Source organism: Alnus glutinosa, chromosome 4, assembly GCF_958979055.1.
Source record: "Alnus glutinosa chromosome 4, dhAlnGlut1.1, whole genome shotgun sequence".
Lineage (NCBI taxonomy): Eukaryota > Viridiplantae > Streptophyta > Magnoliopsida > Fagales > Betulaceae > Alnus > Alnus glutinosa.
The window spans coordinates 26372244-26386545 of record NC_084889.1 but is presented as its reverse complement, the minus strand read 5'-3'; the positions used below and the strand labels follow the sequence as shown (position 1 = coordinate 26386545).

The 14302-nt window shown below is 40.3% G+C and overlaps 1 long non-coding RNA gene across 2 annotated transcripts; it reads left to right on the top strand.

The window, feature by feature from the left end:
• Positions 1-914: 914 nt before the first annotated feature.
• Positions 915-13644, top strand: LOC133867438 (uncharacterized). 2 transcript variants are annotated; one of them, XR_009900055.1, is made up of 3 exons: positions 915-1263; positions 2697-2795; positions 12709-13644. It is a non-coding gene; the product is annotated as an uncharacterized LOC133867438 (long non-coding RNA). The 2 variants fall into 2 exon arrangements; XR_009900056.1 differs by having other exon boundaries at positions 12674-13644.
• The last annotated feature ends 658 nt before the right edge of the window (positions 13645-14302 follow it).

Genomic DNA, 14302 nt, shown 5'->3' with positions numbered 1-14302 from the left:
AAGGCATGTTTGAAAATGGAATTAACCCATTCAAATCCACGAGGTTTTTGAAGCAAAAAATTGGGTTAAAAACACAATTTTTGGCTCTTTTTCATATCCCCCTCTCCCTTCACGATTTCTCTCAAAGGTTGGCATGCATTTTGAGCTCAAACCTTGGGTGTTTGTTCAAGGAGGCTTCTAAAGCCAAATCGAACCCCGGGAATTCAATTCTCAATGGTAGAACTCCATTTTCACTGATCCATTCAAGGAAAATCGCAAAACTCAAGGTTTTCATAAGTTAAGCTAAATGTCGAGATGTGATGCTTGATTCATCAAATTTCTTTAGGGCTTCTACTTTTTTGAGAGTGCTAAGCTTGAATAAAGCTTCAAATTGAACATTTGTGGACTGAAACTTCGGATTCCTTCATTAATCAAGGTATGAACATAAACCCTATCTTTTGTTAATGTAAAGACCAAGAAAATAATTAGGTATTTAGCATTTAATGATTTATATTTTTAAATAAGATAAGATTAATAATTAGGTTTTAAGTGATAATATTTATGTTATCTAAAATAAAATGAGTTTAAGATAAAATAATAAAATACTACTAATGGGTCCTAATGTAGTGAGTAATTAATTGTAGGGTTAAGTTGTAATGATATTTAGCTAAATGAGGTTGAGTAATAATTATTTGAGAAATGAATAAAATAAGATGGGGTAATAGTGCAATTTAGAAAGGATAGGGGCTAGTGTTAAATAAGACCAAAGCTTGGCCTTATCCATAGCCACGTGTGTGGCTATGGATTAATGGGGAGATATTTCTTCCCTCAATCTAGCAGCAGCCCCCCCTCCCCCCCCAATTCTTCTTCCTTTCTTCTTCTTCTTTCTTCTTTTTCTTCTATTCTTCTTCCTTCTTCTCTGTTCTACCCGAACACAGAGATGAGAGATTGAGAGAGATCAAAGAGAAGAGAGATCGAAGAGAGAGTTTCAGAGGGAGAGATTGAGAGTGAGATCGGGAGAGTTGAGGGAGATGGAGCCCGATCCTCCGGTGGGTGATGCCGACGAGACCAAAGAACGCCGACAACGCGATCTCCGGTGAGCCAACGACCCGTAGACCCGATGCAACCGCCGATCCATGAGACTCGAAAGAGAGAACCCTAGCAACCCGAACCCGTGACCCGCTGAACCCGAGAAGAGACCCGGTTCTCCATGTGTGTTTTCCGGCGACTTTTCCAACGAAAACAGTGACAATTTCTGGTGGATTCTTGAGTAAAATCCCCAAGGTATATAAATCCTATAATTTTGTGGATTAATTTGTGGATTGTTGAATTAGGGTTTGATAATTTTGGGGGTTCTCTATGATTGTGTGTCGGCAGTGGCTATGGGTATTGAATTGAGTGTTGTGGATTTGAGTTTTGGTTAATATTAATTATAATTGATGTTCTTGATTTGGAGGACTGTGAGGTGGTGATTTCTGGTTGCTGCTGTTAAGCTTTGAAATTGGATGTTGGTTTGTTCTATGGATTCAGTCAGTAGTGATAAGTGTATTGATATTGGGTAGAAATGATTTTGAAATTGATTTGAGTTGTGTGTTAGTGATGCCCTATTTTGTGGCTCTTTGGTTGACTATGTACTATTTTAGTTAGACGTAAGTGTATGTGATTTTGAAGTTAGTTTTATGGATTTGATGGGCTAATTAATGTAGTTTTGATGGGCTTAAGAGTGGCATCGTAGGGGCTGTTTCGAAGTAATTTGGATAGGCCGATTTGGGGTTTGTTGTGAACTTGTAGGTTTGAAATGCTAAGTGGCTTAATTGTGTTGATTTGTTATGGGTTGATGGTACTATGCAAAAGAGAGTGCAAAGGATTTATTGGAATTTAGTAGGTTCTCTACTATGAGTTATTTCAGTGTTGTAAGTATGCTTTGAAGCTTGGATTGATCAAGAGATCATATATGAGGATTTTGGGTATAGGTTAGATAAAGTGGAATTGATTAAAGTTAGATTCTTTATTATAATCCATTTGGATGTTTAGAGGAGGATGAGTTGCTAATTATTGATTAAGTCCCCATCTTGGTACTAAGTAAGAATGAGAAATAAGATAATGATCACTAGTGTGTCTGGGTCTTATAATCTAAACTACTTGGAAGGTTAGAAACTAGTAAAGTATTAATGTAGTGGTCAAGGTTAAAAGAAGATAGAGTTGTGAGGTCTAATATAATCTTACGTCAATAAGTATATATATAGGGATCGAATATACTTAGTTAGCTTAAATGGATAAACTAACTATAAGACTTAATAGTTAATAATGATAACAAGACAACTTAGTACCTAATTCACCTATCCATGTACACTAAGTGTTTTAGTGTATTATTGGATTAGGTTTAAATGTTGAAGGTATATATGTATATATACATATGCATATATATGAGTTAAATATATATATTGTGAACTTAGTAAATAAGCAACAAGCTATAAAAATGATTAGGAACAATAATGTGACACAACAATAACAAATAAGCTAATGAAACAATAGATGCGTCTTCTAGTTGATAAATAAGATAAGACACAAACCTACAACTAATGACTAATCTAATAATAGCTTAAGATATCTAGATAGCTTTAGAAGCGAGTGACGCGACGTGTGAGCAAGCGGGTAGTTTATGTGTCATAGAGTTTAGGTTCAATAGCATAGTCTAATGCTACCAATGTTTGCAGGCTTGTGTCGTGATTGGAGACGTAGACCTGTTCTCTAATGTAGAGTTCAAGTAATGAGAACATGGGGAGTATTCGAGTCAAGAGTCCAATGCAGCCAAGGTGCGTATTCCACTCACTGAGAAATCATATATTTTTATATGTATTGGATTGATAAAAATATATATATATATTGTTTATGAAACCGAACCAACCATATGATGAAATGTATGTTTTGAGATGATTTGATTAGTTTCGATTATATTCAAATTATATCAATGATGTTTAAGAATTGATGCATGAGTGAAAGGTGTTAATACATTTAAAGTGTTTGAGTATGTTCTGCGATTGGGATTTAAACTATACAAATTGTTTGAGAACATGTCATGTTGAAACTGTTTAGGTTTTATGAAGAAACTATGTTTTGAATGATTTCAAAGTGTTAGATAAAATGTTGGATTTGTTTAGTTTTAAGAGGACGTGATTTAGCAACTGCATGATTTCAGCATGATACAGTAGTGAAATATATACTGGTCAAGCACAGAACTTAGAGGATATAGTATAGAGCATACATACCAGCAGTATTAGCAGCATAACAGCATCAGCAGCATATCAGTATCAACAGCATATCAGTATCAGCAGCATAATAGTATCAGCAGCATATCAGTATTAGCAGCATAATAGTATCAGCAGCATTATTAGCCCCAGTTCATGCATATCATGTATAGCATTGTTTTATGAGTGATGTTTTTATGTTATGAGTAGCTTTTACTAGACGTGTTGATATGCATAAGTGTCTTAAATGAAAAGCGCTTATGTATATTTCTATCAGATGGTCGCATGTGTTAAGATCATACATTGAACTTGAAAGTACATGGATACATGACTACCCAGGTGCCAGTAATGGCATGTCTATGAGTAAGAAGGTTGACTGTTCTTGTTCTTCAGGAAAGACGTGTTAGCATGATTGAGTTTAACTCTAGTGCTCTCATGATCTACTGACGTTCAAGGCACGAAGCTGAAATACGATTAGAGATGGTGTTGCGAGTGTTTTGTTGAAGGATGTTATCCTAGTACGGAAGAGTAAGATGCCATGTTCCTTACTTAAGACCTATGTGTATACGTGATATCTGTGATGGAGTGATCGTGTGCACGTATGTCCGCGCGACTGATGAAAAGTATTATTATAGAGTGGTCTATATGTAGAAACTTCCAATGAGGGATGACTGGAATTTCTACATATGTTCACAGCTATATAGTATATTTTAAATGTTTTCTGGATAGTCGGTGTTTGCTGTATTAGCTATTGGTAAATTGTAGCTGATATAGTGCCCACACGACTAGAAATAAAATAAAGGTTGGTTCTTTGTGAAAACTCAGTTAGTCTTATACCACTGAGGTCTTAGTATGTGAAAAATTGAATTGACTTCTAAAAAAAAAAGTGTGTGCATAAGTGTCAACAAAAATTAAAGCACAGCGGAAAGTAAATGACACAGAGATTTTTGTTGACGAAGTGGAAACTCAGTTAAGAGAAAAACCACTTCGGGGCCGCCAAACCTAGGAATTCCACTATTCAGAAGACAAAGCTAGATACAAGATAGTAGCACTCACATGTACCGATGCAGTGGTCGTACCTTGATCTTTGACGTGTAACCCAACACGAACGCTTCCCAACCAGGTTCACCTACCTGAAGGGGTCTTCAATGGAACTCCTTACCTTAGAGTCGACCTCTAAGATAGACTTCGATTTATAGCACAGCACACCTGAAAAACGGCTCTAGAGGAAATAACACGTCTCTAAGCTCTAATGGAATTCACACTGAATTCTTGCAACTCTAAGTGCCCAAGGACCCCTATTTATAGTCTGGGGGTCAGAATGAGCGTCAGGCAAAATAAGCCTGTGAGCCGTCCGAACGGTGGACCATGACCGTCCGGACAGACAACTGTGCGACAGGATTTTCCGAAATTTTTGCAGAGAAATCTTTCCTGTATTAGAACATCGTCCGGACGTGATGGTTCGATCGTCCGGACAGACGCACGTCCGCTACAAGTAATTTTCATAACAGGCTTCGCACGTCCAGACCAAGGGGCAGGAGAGTCCGGACGGCTAAACTTCAACACGCAATTTCCATAACTAATGTGCGTGCGTCCGGACCATAAGGGGGAGACGTCCGGACGGTTGAAGTCGAATCGTCAGTTACCATATAAGATGCACCAGCGTCCGGACCACAGCTGTCAGATGTCCGGACGGTTCATTTTGAACTGCGATTCTTGCCTTACAGAGATACGCGTCCGGACGGTATACCACATCATCCGGACGGTTGATTGATCTTCCCTTTCTTGGAACTTGGAAAAAATCAGTGAACAGTTCGAGAACTGATAGGCGTCCTGACGTGCTGCTGAAACGTCCGGACGGAGCAAGCTGGCACAGAAGCTTCTAGATACAATGAAGTGTCCGGACGGAATAAGCACGTTGTCCGGACAGATGATGCTGGACTGTCTGGCGTCCGGACGGGATGACACATCGTCTGGACAGATGGAGCAGTAGACAGATGGGCGTCCGGACGGGATGACACATCATCCAGACGGCTGACAGGGAACTTTGAAATTCTTCTGACTTTACTCTGAACAGTGGAATCCCTGTTTGCAGCATCCTTACATATAAATGATTTTGACCAAACATAATGAGGCCAAAATACTAACAAACTCCCCCTTTGGCCATTCTGGGACAAAAATCACTTGACCAGTTTGGAAATACATTCCCGGTCCAAAAAATAAAAATTACTTCCCCTTTTTGTCACAAAGGGACAAAGGGTAAACAGAGTAATAAAAACTAACTGTCATAAAAATTACTCCCCCTAACGGTCTCAGAAGGACCCGGGAAACAGAGTAATATATATCCAAAAAGTTTTAACCACAAACATAAATTGTCTCAAAAATAACAAAAAGACTACAAAAAAAAAAAAAAAAAAAAAAAAAAAAAAAAAAAACATAAGAGGGAATCAAACATCCTCAGTCATGGGTAAAATCCCATCTGCACCATCCTCATCATCACTGCTGCTAGGGTGATGATGCTTCAGGCACTCCTGAAGGTCCAGCTGGTTCTGCTCCACGCGCCTGTCAATGGAGTGCACAGCAAGCTGCATGGAACTCATAGACTGCTGCATGGAGGACATAGACACCTGCAAGCTGCTCATCCCTCCCTGAAGTGCAGCTAGAGCCTTCATAATCTGAGCATAATTGACCTCTGGCTCAGATGGCGGTACAGTATGTGAGGATGAAGCCATATCTAGAAAACTGACTAGCATAGCAGCAGGTGGATGCGCCTCATCATCGGCGTCATCTCTCCGCAGTTGCGCATTAGACTTCACCAAAGTCTGCTTGCTGATGGGCTGCTGGATTTTCATCTTCGGTTCGCCATTGACATTAATGCTTGACTGAAGAATAATCTGAGTAAGGAGGCAGCCAAAAGGAAGACCAGCAGTGCTCTCATCACGAGCTTCTAATATAACCCCCAAAATGTGCTTGCATAGGCAGAAAGGCAACCAGAGGTGGATAGCATAGACAAACTGGGCCCGTTTCAGGATCAGATCACTGCGCCGAGCAACCAGCCAAATATTCTGCTGAACGATCTTGGCCAACATGCGGTGGGAGGATGACAAGGCACCAATCCTGATGGCAGTAGAGCGCTCCTCACCTTGGGGAATGGCACGGAAGAATTCCCTGAGATCATCCAAGGATGGAGGAAGCACCACCTCATTGTAGGGGCTGGCTGAAATCTTAAGCACTGGGACTCGGATGATGTGACTGATGGCCTGAGGATCAACAGTGATGAGATGGCCTGCAATGGAGGACTGAAGTACTACTCCATGATCATCATCCTGCACCACCTCCAGGTTGGCGTAGAACAGCTTGACCAATCTGGTGTACACCACACAAGCACAGCTGTGGAGATATCCCCAGTTGTACGTCTAAATGATGTCAAGTATGTTGTCCAGTGGTGGCACCATGATATCAGCCCGAAGCACGTTCCGCTCAGCAATGACGAAGCGGTCCATAATTTTGGCCTGGATTGCAGCCCTATCTTCCACAAGTCTCTGACGGACCCTGCGGGGTGGACTGCCGGCAGACATAATTCTGCACATGATCCAACAAGAATTTCCAAAGAAAAATATTCCAAAAAAAATATTCTTGTTAGGATAACACAAATTTGGCAGAATAACAGTAGTAAAAGGACTTCAAAAAAAAAATATCAACTAAGTCCAAGAAATTTCAGCATGGCAGATATATGCATCTCATATTCCAAAAATAAATGACATTCTAACAGCTTTAAAGAAAATTGAAGAGAAAAAGACTAGAAAAATACCTGAAATATGAGAGATATATGCAAAATGCCAAAAACTTAAAGCCAACCTTACTCACAAACAGCCAAAAAATCTGATTTTGTGGGGTATGAAGAGAATTCGGCGATCTGGTCATTTTATAGCCGCTGTGGGGTCCCCGTCCGGACACTCGCTGCCTCGGAAAGGAGCAGAAAGGTCGCGCGCGTCCGGACAATATAAAGAAACCGTTCGGACGATGATGACAGCGCGCGTCCAAACTCCGTCAGGTCCTGTCCGGACATGTGGGCTCCATCTCCGTCCGGACTCCAAGGGAAAACCGTCCGGACCACCAGTCCGTCCGGACGTCAATGTAGACCGTCCAGACGCTCCACACTGAAACACCAGAAAAACTGAGAAGAATTTACAGAGATTAAATTTTCTCAAGTCAGTGTCAGAATACGCATGCATAATCAACTGATAACACAATCAGAGAGCATCTCAGAAATACACAGAGATATAAAAGGAAGTTGAGATTTCAATTAGCACACATAATTTTTCTTGATCATACAAAAATTAAATAGGCAACTCAACTCAAGCAATGCGTGTGTGTGTGTGGAGACTCTTTTCCCACAAGGTAAGACTATCCAAGACATGACAAAATGCAACTAAATTTTCATGAGAGAAAATCCAAGACAGATTAGCCAAAAGTCAAACCTTATAGCTTGATAGGGCCTAGACACCCTCATCTGATACACTCCCCCTAAGATACAGCACATATAATTTTTTACTTGCTCATAGAGGGCAAGGTAAATTTAAGCACATAAGCAGTGATTAAACAAAATTTAAAGCACATAACTTTTTATGAATTACTGCTCGAATCTTATGGTACTGCAAACTGAAGGGAGTGCCAGAATTTATAGATGCTAGGTTCAACTAGCCTGTGGTCAATTTGGCCATCTAATCAAGGACTTCTTCTCTTATCCAAAATTTCCAAAAGCAAAGAGTCAGAGAAGGAAAGATGTACCTTTAGGGGAGCCCGGGATAGTGCACTTTTTCATCGCATGAGGAAAGAAGCTATCCTACTTTTTGCATAAACAGGAAAAACACTTGGCTAGCATAGTCAAAACTCTCAATTATATCTAAGCGTATTTAATCAATGCATACCGAATTGAGATATTAGGCAAGAATGCATGCAATATCTAATAAGCCAAGAGAAATAATATCCTGCAAATTCTCCCCAAATTTTTTATTTATTTGTTTATTTATTAATTAAAAGAAATAAACCAACACAACAAGCAATATGGAAAAAGACATCATATGCTAAGGTACAATCAAACCTGTGTGTGCTCAAAGATGCCATTACAGAAAAACAGTCGCTCGACCTGCTTTTTCTGTCTTCCCCAAAAATACCTGCAAAGTTTTAAAAAAAACAAGGGGGCACAACCAACTAGTTCCTAGATAGCTAGCACATAAATATGACAAGGAAAATATGCTAGCAATCAAACCTGATGCCTTAGGATTAGGAACCAAATCCTAGGCATGAACGCCTGAATCCGCTAGGTGCGTCTATTCCCCCTCCTGGGGTAACTGTCCTTCTCAGCCCAAGTCTGCCTTCTAGTGGGTGGTGGCTGACAAGACTGCATCATCCACTCCATCATGTTTTGCATCCAAACAGGAGGCTCACCGATGTATTGCTCTTGAGGCCTTCTCAAATGCCTGTGTTTGCTCTTGTAAGTGCCACTCTGATTGGCTGGTACAAACCGCTGTTGAGGCCGCTGATGCTGAGGAGCATGAGACCAAGAGGCTTGGAACTGATGTCTTGGTGCTTGTCCCCATGGTGCCTGATGCCGAACTGCAGGTACAGTGCCATAATGAGCTTGTCTAGGCACTTCTTTCTTGGCTTTGGCCTTTTGTGCTTTCAAGAGGGAGCACTGAGGCCGTACATGCCCATTGAGACCGCAGTGATGGCAAATAGGAGGCCTTCTGATGGAATGAGGCTGCTGAGTGCCTGGAACATCATCATTGACCTTTTCCTTCTGTTTATCTTCAATAATTGGAGAAAGCTCTATGACTGTAGGAGGCACAAACACAGTCTTCGAGGAAGAAGGAATATCAGAAGAGGAAGCTACGTACCTGAGACCAGTCTTGTCATGTGGGCTCTTCTGGATGGACAGCATACGAGTCAACTTCTCATCAGTGACTTTCTCTAGCTGGAGCTATGTCTCAAGTAGCTTTTCCTTGAGCTCCTGTATCTTGAGCAGCAGTGAGCTCTTCTCAGTATGCAGACTGTTCAGATCATTAACTTGCTGCTTTCGGCCTTCCCTCAGCTTCTCAAACTCTTTGTAGAGAGTTTTGTATGCTTCCTTGAGCTCTACCTCATTCTCACTATGCTCCGAATAATATGAGTCTTCTTCTTCAACATAAGGAGCCACAAAAGCCATAAATTTGTCAGAATCTGAAGCATCTTCTTCGGACTCATCACTGAGAGTCACATTGTAAGCCTTCCCCTTGCCCTTCTTGAGATTCCCGCAATCGGCCCGGATATGCCCATAGCCTGAGCATTCAAAACATCGGGGGTCCTCTGGGATCTTTCTCATCCTCTGGTTCAGCTTCTCTGAGGGGTTTCTTGGCTTTTTCAGAAAACTTTTTCTTGAACCGATCATCTTTCATTAGTCTTCTGAAATTTTTGGCAAGCATTGCCACAACCTTTTCTTCATCCTCAGATTCTTCTTCAGAGGAGGCTTCTACCCTCTTCTTGGAAGCCTTAAGAGAAATGGTCTTTAATTTCTTGGCCGGGGGCAGAGACAGCTCGTATGTTTAAAGAGATCCAACCAACTCTTCAATCTTCATTTCTTCAAGATCCTTGCTTTCCTCAATAGTCGTTACCTTAATCCTGAAACACTCGAGCAAAGATCTGAGAATTTTTCGGATGAGTTTTACATCCGAGATAGGTTTCCCAAGACTCACCATGGAGTTCCTTAGGTCACTTATTTTGGAGTAAAACTCTCCAAATGTCTCTTCCTCTAACATCTTAATTTCTTCAAATTTTGAAATCAACATCTGAAGTTTGGCAGATTTTACAAGTTTTGTGCCTTCATATGTTGTTTCCAAAATTTGCCATGCTGCTTTGGCTGATTCGTAATTTGAAATTTTGGCGAATTCAGATGGAGAAAGTGCTTGGCATAGAGCATGGAGGGCTTTGTCATTTGAAAGACGAGCGTTATTTTCAGTGACTAGTTCAAGCGTTGTATCCTCTGGTTTAGTCCAACCAGTCTCAACAATACCCCAACAGTCAATAGATTTCAAAAAGAAATGTATACGTGCCTTCCAATAGCCATAGTTCGAGCCATCAAAGGTAGGAACAAAATTAAGAGTTTGAGACATAATAAAGACAGAAGTCAAATAAAAAAAAAAACACTCAAGAAATTAATCTTCTCGGAGTGTACCAAGCTCTGATACCAATTGAAAAATTGAATTGACTTCTAAAAACAAAGTGTGTGCATAAGTGTCAACAAAAATTAAAGCACAGCGGAAAGTAAATGGCACAGAGATTTTTGTTGACGAAGTGGAAACTCAGTTAAGAGAAAAACCACTCCGGGGCAGCCAAACCCAGGAATTCCACTATTCAGAAGACAAAGCTAGATACAAGATAGTAACACTCACATGTACCGATGCAGTGTTCGTACCTTGATCTCTGACGTGTAACCCAACACGAACGCTTCCCAACCAGGTTCACCTACCTGAAGGGGTCTTCAATGGAACTCCTTACCTTAGAGCCGACCTCTAAGATAGACTTCGATTTATAGCACAACACACTTGAAAAACGGCTCTAGAGGAAATAACACGTCTCTAAGCTCTAATGGAATTCACACCGAATTCTTGCAGCTCTAAGTGCCCAAGGACCCATATTTATAGTCTGGGGGTCAGAATGAGCGTCAAGCAAAATAAGCCTGTGAGCAGTCCGGACGGTGGACCATGACCGTCCGAACCGACAATTGTGCGACAGGATTTTCCAAAATTTTCGCGGAGAAATCTTTCCTGTATTAGAACATCGTCCGAACGGGATGTCTCGATCGTCCGGACGGACGCACGTCCGCTGCAAGTAATTTCCATAACAGGCTTCTCGCGTCCGGACCAAGGGGCAGGAGAGTCCGGACGGCTAAACTTCAACACGCAATTTCCATAACTGATGTGCGTGCGTCCGGACCAAAAGGGGGAGACGTCCGGACGGTTGAAGTCGAATCGTCAGTTACCATATACGATGCACCAGCGTCTGGACCACAGCTGTCAGATGTCCGGACGGTTCATTTTGAACTGCGATTCTTGCCTTACAGAGATACGCGTCTGGACGGTATACCACATCGTCCGGATGGTTGATTGATCTTCCCTTTCTTGGAACTTGGAAAGAATCAATGAACCGTTCGAGAACTGATAGGTGTCCGGACGTGCTGCTAAAATGTCCGGACGGAGTAAGCTGGCACAGAAGCTTCTCGATACAGTGAAGTGTCTGGACGGAATAAGCACGTCGTCCGAACGGATGGAGCAGTAGACAAATGGGCGTCCGGGCGGGATGACACATCGTCCGGACGGCTGACAGGGAACTTTGAAATTCTTCTGACTTTACTCTGAACAGTGGAATCCCTGTTTGCAGCATCCTTACATATAAGTGATTTTGTCCAAACACAGAATGAGGCCAAAATACTAACAGTATGTTTTATACTAAGGTGGTGAACTCATTCTTTCACCTATGTGGATGTGGATACCACCACAACCGTGTAGATGATGTTCCTTTGGCTGCAGGTACTTCGGTATAGTTGATGGGTTGGTAGCAGTGTACTTGGGATATTATGACTGAAGCTCGCTGCGACAGTTGTAATTGTCGGACCACGGGTTGTCCACTATTTTATAGGTCTGGTATATGGCTTGTGACGTTTGTATCACTTATTCTTTGTAAAGCCATTATTGTTATGTAAATATTGTGTTAATAAGACTCAAACAGATAGATGTTAAATGGCTATTCGTTGTAATTAATTTATGATAGATGTATAAGATGTAATTTCTGCTATTCAGATTTATGTGTTCCGCTGCATAGATAGATATATGTTATACTCTGATTATCAGGTACATGTTATGGGGCATGTGCCATATGTTGGCTTTGCGACATATCGCCGTGCCACTGTGAGGACTCGTTTTACGTTTTATATAAAAAAAATAAAAAACGGGTCGTCATAGTTAATCTTGGTAGATTGGGGGGTTTTGTGTTGGAAACCTATATTTTCTCCATGTGTTGGATAAAATAGTTAATGGGTAGTAAATGTAAACCTTATAACTTCTATAGGTTATTATGGGTATTACGTAATGCAGTTTGGCATTGCAAAGCTTGAGTGGAAGTCATTCTTAGAAGTCAAGCGGGTATTTGTAAGTATGATACTTACTGAGCAAAGATACTATGTTTTTTTAATGCTTTATATGTTTTAATGTTTTACATTTTAGTAAGCAATTCTACTTAATAAGCAAAAGAAATGATTTTCCTAAAATGATCTTCCAAACATGATATGATTGTTTAAATTTGAACCGATGATATGTTCTGATGATATATGATTTATGAGTACCTTCAATGGTTTGAATTGTGTTAGTTTTATTGGCTACATCATGTTGACAAAATCACTGCCATGTTAGTGTACTGCTGAAACAAGGATGCCATATTTATCCAGAGTTTTCCAGAATATTCAAAGTTTAATTCTCAACTATGGAAAGGCCTTAATATGACAAGTATCAGTGTCACAAGCATCAAGAAGGCAATTTCTAGACTCCAAGAAGATTTTACGTAGTTTACAACTCAGCAAAAATCGGATCCCCAGTTGATCATCCAGACAGCCCAGTGAAGCATCCGGACGCTCCTCAGTATTTGAGAAGATTCTGAACAGCTCAGCAGACATGTCGGTGAAGACAGGGTGAAGACAGCAAGCAACCATCTAGACTCTAGGCAACACCGTCTGGACGCTATTCAAAGTTTGAGAAGATTCTGAACAGCTTAACACACACTTGGTGAAGACAACTTGCTACCGTTCGGACGCTAGGGCGACATCGTCCAGACGCCGAGACTGAAGCTTAGTAAGGAAACGCGTGAAGCGCGTTATGGAAGTCAGTTGCTACTTGCTGTCTAGACACCCTCAGTATAGGTCTGGAAGCCACCCAAAGAACTCCGAATCAATGTTTTATTAGATCTTCAAAAGCTTAAAAATAGAGGTCTCTAGGCTTGTATTATTTATAGAATTCAGTAATGAATTCCTTTATACTAAGAGAGGGTGTTTAGGCAGAGATTATGATATGTGCTAGCTCTCTTAGGGTGATTCATGTGTGATTTGATCAGCTTTGAAGTCTAGCTTGGGGAGGAGCCCTAAGCTAAAGGATTCCATTGAAGACCCCTTCAGGTAGGAGACCTGGGTGGGAGGTATTCACGTTGGGTTACGTGTCAGAGTTCAAGATACAACCACAGCATCAAGGGTATGTGAGTGTTACTGCTTTGTAACTAGCTTTGTCTTCTGAATAGTGGATATACTGGGTTGGGCCGCCCGGGAGTGGTTTATCTCTTAATTGAGTTTCCACTTCGTTAACAAAATATATGTCTTCTTTAAATTCTGCATTTAGATATTTTGTTACAAATTGATCACACACACACTAAATTAGAAGTCTATTATTTTTCAATTGGTATCAGAGTGGGTACACTTATGTTTGGATTAATCTCCTGAGTCTAATCCATATTTTTGTTGACTTCTTTTATCATGAATTCTTCTCAACTATCTAAAGAGAATTTTGATAATGTGCTATTTGAGGATTTTCTTAAATTGAGTAAAAATTCTAAAAATTTCAATAAATAGCTCAAAAAGGTTAAGTAAGAAAAAGAGTCTTTAATCATTCAATTGTCTGAATCACATGCCTTGATTGACTCTTTGATATCTGAGAATACCATGTTGTTTAAAACTATTGATCAAATTAAAAGAATCAAAGCTCTCTTAAAAAGCATGCTTTGTATTCATACAGATAATTCTAACAAGCCTGGCCTTATTATTGATAATTTGAATACTTCTAATTCACATGATTCTGAATTAAATTCTCTTTTTATTAAGCATGTGATAGTAGATACAACTTGTTTAGATAGAATTTATAACGTTTCAAGTATTTAATCTCAATAAATAGCTTTTGTATTGATGTCCTAATAATAGAATTTCTAAAGTTTGAGAAATATGATGTCTAGTAAAAGTATGATAAAACTTATGTTGGTGGAGTCATGCTAAACGTATGACC